We start from the raw sequence: 13,159 nt of genomic DNA, 5'->3' as shown, positions 1-13,159 counted from the left end.
TATCGCGGTCAAGAACTGGAATCTCACCACTTCAAGCGGATCTGCAAGGAATTATGTCAGAATGTGACACAGATTTTGCCCAAAGACAGGGCTAGATGTGCAGCAAAAACCGCAGCAGAAATCCGCAGGTTTCTTATAGGCGGATTCAATGTGGAAAATCCTGAGGTGGAATCTGCCGTGAGAAGAAACCTCCCATATAATGCAGGCGGGAGTGCTGATAACAGCCGGCACCTCAAGTCAATCACTATGACAAAACCAGCTGCCGGCTGCTGTCAGCACTTCTCCCTCTGCGGTTGTTTATCTGTGTAACAGCAGCCTCACGGCTCACGCACACACATGTATATTCCATCCGTATGTTATCTGTGTATTTCAGACACAGACCCGTTATAGCCAATGGTCCGCTTGAAAAGAATCGCAGCGCATCCTGTTCAGTCCATATCACGGACAACAATTGGAAGTGCAATGTCTCGCGCAGTCCGTTGTGTGAGGAGGGGCATCCAAGAGCATCAGGCGCAGCTTGCGTGCACTGGTGTGTATGAGCCTCTACTGCGCTGTGAGAGATGGCACAACCTTGGTCATATACATACTGGCAGACAGCAGCTGTGAAGTGTCAGCCACCATCAGCAGCAGGGAATGGACAATTCCTTCCATGCTGGCTGGGGGTTACAGAGGTAGGTACTGCAGGACTGAGGTAACATACAGGTGCTGCCAGCCCTCCCTACGAAGCGCAAGAGAGGTGGTGGAGAAGGGGGCGTGGAGCTCTGGGGGAGGGGGCGTGTCTATGGGCGGTGTGTGTACGGGGGCGTGTCTATGGGCGGTGTGTGTACTGTGGGCATTTCTATTGCTGGCAGCCTGAGGGCTCATGGGAACTGAGGAGGAAGCGCCATAACTGAGGCTGAGCATGGAAACAAACAAACAGTGCAGCTGCAGCAGCTGCCATAGCAGAAAGACATGAAGAAACAAGCTAAAATGTATTTGGAGGTGTTTATTGAGTTGATTGCTATACGAGAATAGGCTTAGATAAAAATGACTTTGTGCCTTTAATATGTTTTTATAACTCAGGGTTATTGGTTCTCAATGACGGGCTTAGTGATTGTATGCAGATGTATTGGTTCCGGAGTTAGAGGTAAGGCGTCCCATCCAGCCGGCCATCACCCTGCACTGTGATGATGCCTTGCTCTTCCTTTTTGGAAGAGTCTCTGGTCAGGCTGACAAAAAAGAATTTGAATACAGATTGTTTTTTGTGGAAGGGATCTGGAGTCACCAAAGAAAGCCGTACAAATGCAGAGAGAACTAAGAACCCCCTAGCAGTATTGTCCATAATGGGGTTTGAGTAAACTGTCCCACTGCTAACCACAGAGTCAGCGATACTACTTACAGTGTAAAGTAACAATAACTAGCTTCAATTGAAAATGACATAGAATCAACATTGGAAAGATTCCACAATTAATAATAAAGCAATGGCTAATAATGACATGTTTGATGAAAGAACCATGACACATCACATGGACTGAGGCAGCACTTCAGAGATGTAACTAACGGCCTATTTACACGGGATGATTACCACTTAAAATGCATTCAAACAAACGAATGTGAGTGATAACCGTGAAGTGCAATGCACAGAGTTCGCTCACTATTCAGTCCTAGGTTTTTAAGCGGACTTTTTAGGAGTCTTAAAAACCATCGCTGGATTGTAGGTTTGTCGTTTTGGGTAAAAACTCCCTGCTCAGCATTCCACATAGAAGATGAAGCGCTGAGCGGGAAGCCAGTGAGAAACCCGCAATCCAGCAGGGAAGTCTTTCAGTGTAAACGCTCTGCATGAGCGCTAACAATGTTAGCGGGGTCGTCAGCGCTCGTGCAGCCGTTTACCCAACTGTTGGCCCAGGAAAATGTGCCATTAGCAAGAAATTCATATAACTTGACAAGCAAAGACTCAAATTGTGATGACCATTACACTACTGCTACTACTTATACTTATGGCACTTGAAAAATCCACCTTCCTTCAGTGATAAATGAAACATTATGTGGAAGCTCAAATACATGATAGTTCTAAAATGTAATACATGGACAGGCCTGGTCCTCTAGAGCAAGAGTTGCTGTTTGCAGTAGCTCTCTGCACTGGCTTTTATAGTTAAGCCTCTTTCACAGGGCTACAAAATCTTGAGATTTTCTAGCGATACAACATCACTACACTATGTGAAGCCCATGCTTCCCAATGGGGTATTTCAGGCTACAAAACATCTCATGTGAAAGAACCCATTGGAAAGCATTGGCTTCACATTGGAATCCCCTTTCCTTAAAATAAAAAATAACCAAAACTTTCTAAAATGCATGATGACTAATGCTAGAAGTGTGACCAATAAAGTAGACAAGCTGAAAGTAATACTTTCATAGGAAAATGACAACATAGTGGGAGTAAAGGAGACCTGGTTGAATGAAAGCTATGGCTGGATGGTGAACTTACAGGGTTACAGTTTGTTCAGAAGGGATCGTAAAAAACTGAAAATAGAGGGGTTTGTCTTTATGTAAAATCCTGTTTCAAGCCAACATTATGGGAAGATATATGGGAGTCACTATAGGTAGAAATACATGGAGAAAAAAACAACATAAAATCCTCATAGGGGTTTTCTATAGACACTAAATATGACAGAAGATATCTAAAAAATATATAACAAAACAAGAAGGCAGCGAAGAAGTAGTAAAAACCTATAGGGAAAAAAATAAATTGTGTAAAAATCAGATGAAAACACTAAAAATGGAGACAGGGAGACTTATTGCCAAAGAGAGTAAACTAACCCTAAACTGGTCTTTAATTATATAAATAGTAAAAGGATTAATTCTGAAAGTGTTGACCCCTAAAGAAATTACGTAGGGGAAATTGTACAGGGCAATGAGGAGAAAGAAAATCTTTTAAACAGCTTTCTCTCCAGTGTATTCACAGAAAAAAATGAAATGTCAGATGAGATACAGAGTGATAATGTAAACTCTCCACTAAATGTCACCAATCTAACCCAGAAAGAACTGCATACCCGTCTTAGAAAGATTAAAATAGACAAATCACCAGATCCCGATGGTAAACACCCATGGGTTTTACGGGAATCAAGTAATGTTATAGACAGACCTTTGTTTCTTATATTTCAGTTTTCAATTATGATGGGTTCTGTTTCACTGGATTGGTGCATTGCCAATGTAGTGCCAATGTGATTTTTGAATTAAAGGGGTCAAAAAGTGAATGTGGAAATTACAATCCGGTAAGTTTATCCCCATCATTCTGAACTTAATACCGCATAATGACAAAATGAAAACAGAGTGTTAGCAATAGTGATAAACAATTAGTGGAATAATTGGTTTGAGTCATCATCGGGTCGATTTCATGAAAACCATCATAAATCGGAACAGTCAATCCCAACTCCCATTTAAGTCAGCAGGAGTAAAAACCAGGTCCACTAATTTGCTCTCCAAAAGGTCTCTTATACAGCCAAAGCTCCTTAAATTGCATGGGAATACAGTCACACATCTATTCCCCAAAATTGTAATCCCCCTGGTTATGCTTGCTGGACCACGTGTCCATAGCCAGGTACAAACTGACACTGACAGTATCCTTCAGTGCCAAGGACAGCTTTTTGGGCAAAGAAATAGAAACTGGGCATCTGGTAGTGTGGGTTAGCATGGGGTATTGTGTTTTGTAAGGAATCTGTGTCCACTAGCCTGAAGGGCAGCATTTCCATTGCAAGCAGCTGTGCAATGTTTGTGTTCAGACTCTGTACTCATGGGTGGTTGGGCTGCCCATAGGTGGGGAATGGAGCAATAGCAGCTGAACTAGTGCATGCTGGGATATAGAGTAGATGTTTATGTCAGTGAAGGTAATGGTGATGGTGGCGGCTCAACTTCTGCTCTCCGTTTCCCACTCCTGGCTCTGGAGCCTGCAGCCTGATTGTGAATTGTGGAGGAGAGGCCTGAATTAGGCGTGCTACTACCCTTATACAAAACTGCCTCTCTGTGCTCTATATGAACAGGGAGGGAGAAAGAGGAAGAGACAGCTACAGCAATGGAAGAGGGAACAGGATGAGGCTGACTCTTTGTCCTCTGGCCCAGGTGAGCTCTTCAAGGCAGGTAGTGGTGGGAGTTAATGTGACTATTCATACACATTGTGTTGAGGTTGTTTACTTACTTGCTGCATTTTAAATGCTTATTTCAGATATTACAAATGACCACTCTCACATCATCACTTGTGATTTCAAAGAATGCCCAAGCTACACAAGTCCTGTGAGCAGACCTAGCTGTGGAACTGATGTTGCTGTTGTGACTAGTAGTACCTGATGGTGGTGGCACTTCCCCCTTTGTGGTTAGACAGTACCCTACTAGCTGCCTTGGCAGGGTATTGCCCTACAGTGTCCACCTCTTCCGCACCCCCCCCCCCCTCCCACTTTCCTGTGAGCTATTATGATGATTCTACATGTTAGATTGAGTTCTTAATCTTCTTGCACCTCCTTTTCCTCTTCATCATCCTTCTCCTCTTGAGTGGACTGTGTCACAGTGAGAACCAGGAGCTGGCACCTCCATTTACACATCCCCCTGAGTACACATTACCTGTGGAGGGCTGACTGCACACACTGACCCGCCCTCATCTTCCTGTTCAGAGGGAAAAAATGGTTAAACATCAGTGCATACAATGTCTTGGTCTTCTCCCGCTGGTTGTTTGGACTGCCCAATTGACATCCATGACACTGAATGACCAAACAGCTCCTCAGACTGATCTATGTAGACTGCTTCGTAAGGTGCTGGGGATTTGGCACGAGGTGACATAGAGGGGGATTCTCATAGCAAACTGGGGCAGACTGACTGCCTGTGACTGGAAGGAAGAAGAGGTGGTGATACTTACGGTTTGCTGTTTCATCCACAGTACAATTTGTTCGGCATGTTGCGGATGAAACACATGAGTAGAACTACTTCTAAGGAATGGTAGTGGGCTGACTCAGCTCCTGTAGAACATGGAGCAGTTGCATCAGTGGGAGCTAACTTGGCCTTCCTCTACCACCTCCACCACCAACACGTCCCAACCCCTTGCTTTCTTCATGTTTCCTTCTTTTTTTGTTTATTTTGTTGTGTAGTTTTATTTAACTTATCAGCTAAGTTTGTAGTAAATCATTGCTAGCTGTGAAAGACCTTCGAATAATTTGTAGTGCCAGACTAGTGACTTTTAATGGCATCTAAGTCCACTGACACACACTGTGTGTATTTGCTGTATCCCTGTTTATTTATTTTTTGTTTTATATGAACAAAAAAGCACCACCAACTAAATAAGCTGCAATTCATGGGAGGCACGATAAGTGAGAACAAAAGGCTATAAAGTATGGCTTGTATCTTTCTGAGCTGTCCCTGCTTGGTGCAGTGTAATTGAATTCCCGAAACCTCACTGCTAGCTGTGTAAGGTTTGCAAAATATTTGTAGTGACCGCAGTTACAGCTTTGAATGATGTCTGAGGCCACACACCAAAGAGTATTTTATCTGTCTGCTTTGCTGCTATATGTGTTGACAGCAGTAGAAATACACCCTCTCCAAATATACAGACGACGTTTCGTATAGGCATATAAACATGAGGCAGCTTCTTTGTCTGCTCCTTCCAATAGAACTCTGTTTACCTTCTCTGCTGATATACAAACTTTCACACACAGCAGCAATATATCATCTGTAGAATATCTGTCTCTATTAACAACAGATCACATGTTAAATAGGCATACAAACATGATGTATCTTCTTTTCTGGTACTTGCAACATAATCCCAGTACACAAACTTTTACACCAGCAGCAATATTTCCTTTGTGGAATATCAGTCCATAACAACAGACCATGTTTTATATAGACGTATAAACGTGGTGCAGCTTCTCTGTGCTCTTTTCAACTGTAAAATGGTCCCTAGTTATACTTTATCTATATTATATGTGGCATTCAATGAAACTGCTGCCCATATGCAAGATGGAGGACACATTAAGGTGCCCTGGCTGCTGATTGGCTGCATGCTGACCTCTAAAGCAGGCATTATGGGAAATGTCATATTCCTGTGATTTTCTCCAAAAATCGGTTTGGATTACCCTGATCTGACTCAGCAAAAATCAGGATAATTGCATCGCTTGACTGATCAAGATGAGCAACACTAGTTAGCAGTATTTGTTATTTTTTTCTTAGTAATGAAAAACTGACATTTTAATTATAGAATCATAGAATGGTAGAGTTGGAAGGGACCTCCAAGGTCATCGGGTCCAACCCCCTACTCAGTACAGATTCACTAAATCCTCCCAGACAGATATTTGTCCAACCATTTTGTATGACACTTGAAATTTAGCTCTGGAGGCCTCCCATTTCTTTTGATCACCTTTGAGATGTTTCTACTTCTTGATTTGAGTCACCTGTGATAAGTTCAGTTCGTTAAACATAATTTTAAAATACACACAATATATATATATAAGGTCCCACAGCTCACAATGCATATCAGAGCCAAAACCAAGCCATAAGGATGAAAGATCTGCCTGTAGATTCAGAGACAGGATTGTGTGAAGGCACAGATCTTAAAAATAAAAATTCTGCTGCACTAAAAGTTCCCAAGAGCACAATGGCCTTCATAGTTATTACATGGAAGAAGTTTGGAACAACCAGGACTCTTCCTAGAGTTTGCCAACCCACCAAACTAAGTAGGGAGAAGTTTCTTGGTAAAAGAGGTGACGAATAACTGGCTGAGCTCCAAAGATCCTTGTGCGGATGAAAGGAACTTCCAAAAGGTCAACCATCACTGTAGCATTCCACCAATTTAGGCTTTATGGCAGAGTGGCCAGAAAGAAGCCTCTTTTCAGTACAAGACGCATGAAAATAAACCAATATTTTGCCACAAAGCATCTTAAGGACTCCCAGGCAGAGAAACAAGATTCTCTGGGCTGATTAAACTAAGAATGAACTTTTTGGCCTCAATTCTAAGCGTTATGTCTGGAGGAAATCAGGCACTGCTCATTACCCACCCAATACCTACAGTGAAGCATGGTGATAGCAAAGTCATGATGTGGCAGTCTTTTTCGGTGGCTGGGGCATGGAGACTGGTAAGGAAGGATGGGAAGCTGTATGGAGCAAAGTACAGAGATATTCTTAATGAAAATCTGATCCAGAGCACATGGGAGCCTAGACTGGGCTGAAGGCTCACCTTCTAACCAGACAATGACCATAAGCACACAGCCAAGACAACACATGGGGGGGGGGGGCTTAGGGGCAACTCTGTGAATATTCTTGAGTGACCCAACCAGAGCCCAATCAAACATCTCTGGAAATGCCTGAAAATGGCTGTCCACACATAGTCTCCATTCAACCTGACAGAGCTTGATACAGAGCTTCTTCTGCCAAGAAGAATAGCAGAAATTCCCCAAATCCAGGTATGCAAACATTGTGCAATCATACCCAAGAAGACTGGAGGCTGTAATTGCTGCCAAAGGTGCTTCTGCTAAGTGCTGAGTACAGGGTGTGAATACTTATGTGACTGCATAATGTTAGTTTTTCATTTTTAAAAAATGTCCAAAGATTTCTAACAATCTGCTTTCACTTTGTCATTATGGGTTATTGAGTGCAGAATGAGGAGGGAAAATTTGAATTTTTATTAATTTGCACAAGGCTGCAAGATAATAAAATGTAAAGAAAAATGAGTCCGAAGACTTTCCTAACCCACTGTACATAAATATACTGCAACTTCATTGCAAGCGGCTGAAAAGAAGAGTAATGCCTCTGGAAATATGGAGAGCCAGCCAACCTCCGTATGTAACTTTACTGTTAAATAGTTTATCACCTTCCCTGAAACCATTAATACAGCTAATGGCCTCAAAGGGGGAGAATATTACTTGGCTTTATTGCAATCACTTGACATTTTTATGAGTCATCTTAATGAAGGTGTTCTTGTTTAAAGGCAGCCTATAACTTGGACCTTGATGATAATTACTTAGAGGAAACTAATTAAGTACTCATCATAGCCAAATAAAACTGATCATCTTTTAAATATTATATCTTACCACAAGTTACAAGTTTTCATTTACTTACTTCTGTTTAACTTCTGTAAAAGGTTGTATTACATCTGTGCCAGTTAATTGTCCCTATATGAAAATTCACAGGTAATTAATCCGCCTTCTATGCACAAAATAAACTTTTTAGAATATTTTAGATATTCTGTATTGATAAGTTAATTTTAAAAAATGATGAAGGAACTTTCACTGCAATGTTCTAAAGATAGGTATGTATATATAATCGTGACACTTGGGATATGCCAACTCACTGAGATTACTATCTTCCTAGGGGCTCTTTCACACAAGCGAATATCAGCCACTATTTTCACGGCCAGCTAATATACGCTACAATCTGCTGCATTCCAATGCATCAGTGTAAAAGCGCTCGGTCAAGCAAATAGCGCTGGGCACTTTTACTCCAGACCAGAAAGATAGTCCTGGAACTATCTTTCCATCCGGAATATGTCGGCCGCTGCATGGGCTTCTATGGGAGCCAATGACAGTGACCAGAGAAGGGAGGTGGGAGGGACTTTAGCAGCGTGACTGCTAAACTCCTTCCCCTTCTCTTCTCCTCTTTCGGATGTTTGCAATAGTAGGGGGTGGAGCTACGTTCTGCCCTGCCCCATCCCATTGCTAGCTGCGGACAAGGGGTGGGAAGCTTAGCATCCCCTCCCTTTGCAAACAGCCGGAGGGGAGGAGAGAGGAGGTGATCCAGCGAGGGGGAGGGAAGGGGAAACAGCTAAGCTGTCTCCTAATGCCCAATGGCATTGCGGCCTCGGCGTATATGCGCCGGGGTTGTGCTGTCTGAACGGGCGCACAAACATTAGATGGGAACAGTCCAGCACGGTACTGAACTGCAGGGACTGTCAGCTGGAACCTCCTCTACCAGTGAGTAACCTGTAATACCCTCTACTACATGATAGCTACTGTTTATGTGCGGGGCGTGATGATCCATTATGTGCTGTATGTCCCAGGGCGGCAGGCATGAGGGTGTTTATGTGCGGGGCGTGATGATCCATTATGTGCTGTATGTCCCAGGGCAGCAGGCATGAGGGTGTTTATGTGCGGGGCGTGATGATCCATTATGTGCTGTATGTCCCAGGGCGGCAGGCATGAGGGTTAGATCTGTGTTTGTATGTGTTTCCTCATATAAACATGTGTTTCAATGTGTGTGCTTTCCATTTTATCTGTGTTAATCTATGTGCATGTTTGTGTGCAAGCATATTGTTATCTGCTTGTGTTTAGTTCTGTTTATGTACTTAAGTGTTTGTACATTTATATTTTTGTTTGCACGTTGATACAACTGCATTGTTCATGTATGTAGAAGTGAGACACAAAGAGATGAGCGAGCGCCCAAATGCTCGGGTCCTCGTTATTCGATTCAAGCTTTTCGTAAAATTCGAGAGCTCTACTCGAGTGACCCATTGACTACAATGGGAGACTCCAGCATTTTTCTATGTGGGACGCCGGGTCCCGAGCTTTTTTTTTTTTTTGGTTCAACCCTCTCACTCTCCCCCTCCCCCTCTCACTCTCCACCTCCCCTCTCTCTCTCTCTCTCTCTCTCCCCAAAAAATTTGCTGTTGACGCGCGCTGCGGTGGGGAGGGGCCAAAACAGGCACGTCACAGCGGGGAGTAGCCAAAAACTGGGACGGGGTCGAACACAGCTAGATGCTCGTTCGAGTAACGTGCACCTCCGTGTATGCTAATACTCGAATGAGCACCAAGCTCGGCAGACTACGTTTGCTCAACTCTAGAGACACACAATGGAGTTACACACCACTCATTTTAACATTTATATATCTTTATTGATTCCGCAATCTTTAAAATGTTCGTATTCCCATGTACAAATAGATTACAAAACGACACATACGGTATATAGTTCGCTATCACACCATAATGGGACAATAATTCAGAATATATCGTCATATTTAGATTAATAAACACCATAAATCTGCCTATTGTATGTGCAAAGCTCAGCATCACACTATCCAAAGCTAATAAGCTACAAAATGCCATAATAGAGTGCAAATTAAAATTCATTTAATACATTCATTTAGTGATTCCCAAATACCCACAACAACAAGCAGATCCACATCAAACCCACATATATACTTATTACATGCAGAATCGTAAATCATCTACACACACAAATGATCCCACAGTGGAAGTAACCACATTATAGATATTAGTACACCACCTTCCATAATAAATAGGAAGTCCAATTGCAATCACAGGGGGTATAACTAACCATACATAATCAACAGTGATCAATAAGACAACATAATGTAATCATTCCATACCCACATGGTGGACTAAAATCCCGCATCAAACGTTACGACACACGTTACCTAGTATTTCCTCAGGAGGATCTGTGCCAAACTATCCTGCCCTCCGTGATGTAGCTACTGATAATGAAACCCATCTGCTGAATGCGGAGCAGCACATGCACCCAGGTAAAGCGGAGCACATGACCCCCATCCCGTCAATCACATGACAAGCATGTCGGAGTTCTGTGACGTCACCAGAGCTTGGTGGCTACAAACTGATGCCACTTTCGGAGCAATGAGCCGTGACTCCACAGAGCGCACAACACAGCGATCACAATAACGATCAGCAATCTGATTTGGAGCGATATGTTAAAGGGGTTGTCCCGCGAAACAAAGTGGGTCTATACACTTCTGTATGGCCATATTAATGCACTTTGTAATGTACATTGTGCATTAATTATGAGCCATACAGAAGTTATTCACTTACCTGCTCCGTTGCTAGCGTCCTCGTCTCCATGGTGCCGTCTAATTTTCAGCGTCTAATCGCCAAATTAGACGCGCTTGCGCAGTCCGGGTCTTCTTCTTTTCTCAATGGGGCTCCGTGTAGCTCCGCCCCGTCACGTGCCGATTCCAGCCAATCAGGAGGCTGGAATCGGCAATGGACCGCACAGAAGCCCTGCGGTCCACCGAGGGAGAAGATCCCGGCGGCCATCTTCAGCAGGTAAGTAAGAAGTCACCGGAGCGCGGGGATTCAGGTAAGCGCTGTGCGATGTTCTTTTTTAACCCCTGCATCGGGGTTGTCTCGCGCCGAACGGGGGGGCTGTTGAAAAAAAAAAAACCCCGTTTCGGCGCGGGACAACCCCTTTAAATTATATTAAAAATTGACATAGTATTTTCTAGAAATATGATGATTTCTGACATTTACATGAAGTCTTCCTCCACATCATAAATGTCCTCAAATTCACATGTATCCAGGATCAATCGTGGAAAGTGGATGTCAATATTCTCAGTATATAATTCCTAGAATATCCATTATAATCAGATATTCTGGCTACATTGACTACTTGTTTGGCAGGGCAACAACTTCATGGCTTTATGTCTGTTCTGAATCAGAATGAACATAATATTTACTTGACATATATTCACACAGGAAGGTGCTGGGGTCCTGGGTTCAAATGTAACAACACCTGCATGGAGTTTGTATGTTCTCCCTGTGTTTCATAATCGCCCTTATTTCTATAGCACATACATATTACACAGCACTTTACATCACTTGACATTTTCTGCCCCATTGAGGCTCACAATCTATATTCACCTATTGGTAAGAGAAAGAAGGAGAACGAAGAAAAATGGTAGCTCAGTGGTTAGCACTGTTGCCTTGCAGTGTTGGGGTTCTAGGTTCAAATTTGACTGAGGACAACATCTGCATAGAGTTTGTATGATCTCCCTGTGTTTGTGTGTGGGTTTACTCCCCTACTCCAAAAACATACTAGTAGGTGGGTAGAGATTGTGAGTTCCAATGAGGACAGAAAATATCAAGTGATGTGAAGCAATGTGTAATATGTATGTGATATATAAATAAATGTGATCATTATGAAACACAGGGAGAACATACAAACTTCATGCATATATTGTCCGATTTGAACCTAGGACCCCAGTGGTGCAGGGCAACAGCATCACCACCACACATCATTTTTAGGGTTATTGGTCAAGTTCCAGTTTAGACCTAACGGGAATTTGGCAAATCGGCCCAATCAAACTTTTGAAAAATGGGTTTTTCCATAGTTTTATGGAGAAATATTCAGTATAATTAGTATTTATTTAAACCTCTGCTCATTCTGAGCTTTGTGGTCCAATGGGCGGAGCTATCAGTGATTGACAGCTGTCTGTGCATGAATATAATAAAAGTTCTACTGAATCTTTCCCCATAAAACTATATATCAATTTCCTAAACGGTCACTAACTTTTCAAACAACCTATGTATGATAGCCAGTGTGTAAAAACTAGCAAAATTGCTATTTACTTTATTTACCTAAAATATTGCATTTGTGGTGTAAAATCACTCCAAAGTGACAGGAGATGCTACGATTTCAGAAGAGGAATGGAAGAGGGGAATAAGTCACCATGTTCATTGAACTGTACAGACAGCAGAGAGGAGGGGAGGAGAGTGGGTAGGGAGAGACACTCACATATAGATGTAGAGCTAATGGTGAATTGTCTGCTGCTGCTTATTCATGTGTATGCTGATCAGTAATGCTGTACACCCCTACATTATGATGTTATCTATCCCTGTGTGCTACTGACTGTTAGAGATGAGGATCTGTAGTCCAGTATATAGAATACAGTACAGCAGCAGGATCCCCCTATTAAGGATCAGATGTACATCTCACCAAGCAAGAAAATAGGGGAAAATACAGGATGTGCCATATAATGGCCAGGAGTGGTGTTACTCATGTATAGACACATGGCAGCTTCTTCTGTAAAGTTAGATACACTTTAAAACATGAGACATATAATATTGAAACTAGAGAACACAGAATGAACCAAACGTTAAAACGCCTGCAATATAATCAGGTGCAGTAAAGTGAAAGAGTTATAGCATGTCAATTTTATAAAGACAATGAAGTACTCGGGGCTCATGAACATGACTGCATCGCATGATTGGGGAATGCATTGCCCATATGATTCGATCAGCTCTATTGTACTTCTGTGTGCTTCAATTCCTGCTAAGGACAAATTGGTGTATTGTGGTGGTACATGAAGCACTGCACCTCCCACCGGTGTACAGAGGTACATAGTAAGAGGGCGATATTACATTCTGGAATTGTAGTTCATTTTACGTCTCTCAGGGTCTCGGAG

The sequence above is a fragment of the Eleutherodactylus coqui genome, chromosome 9 (assembly GCF_035609145.1).
Source record: "Eleutherodactylus coqui strain aEleCoq1 chromosome 9, aEleCoq1.hap1, whole genome shotgun sequence".
In the NCBI taxonomy this organism is placed as follows: Eukaryota; Metazoa; Chordata; class Amphibia; order Anura; family Eleutherodactylidae; genus Eleutherodactylus; species Eleutherodactylus coqui.
Note: the sequence above shows the minus strand (reverse complement) of the source record.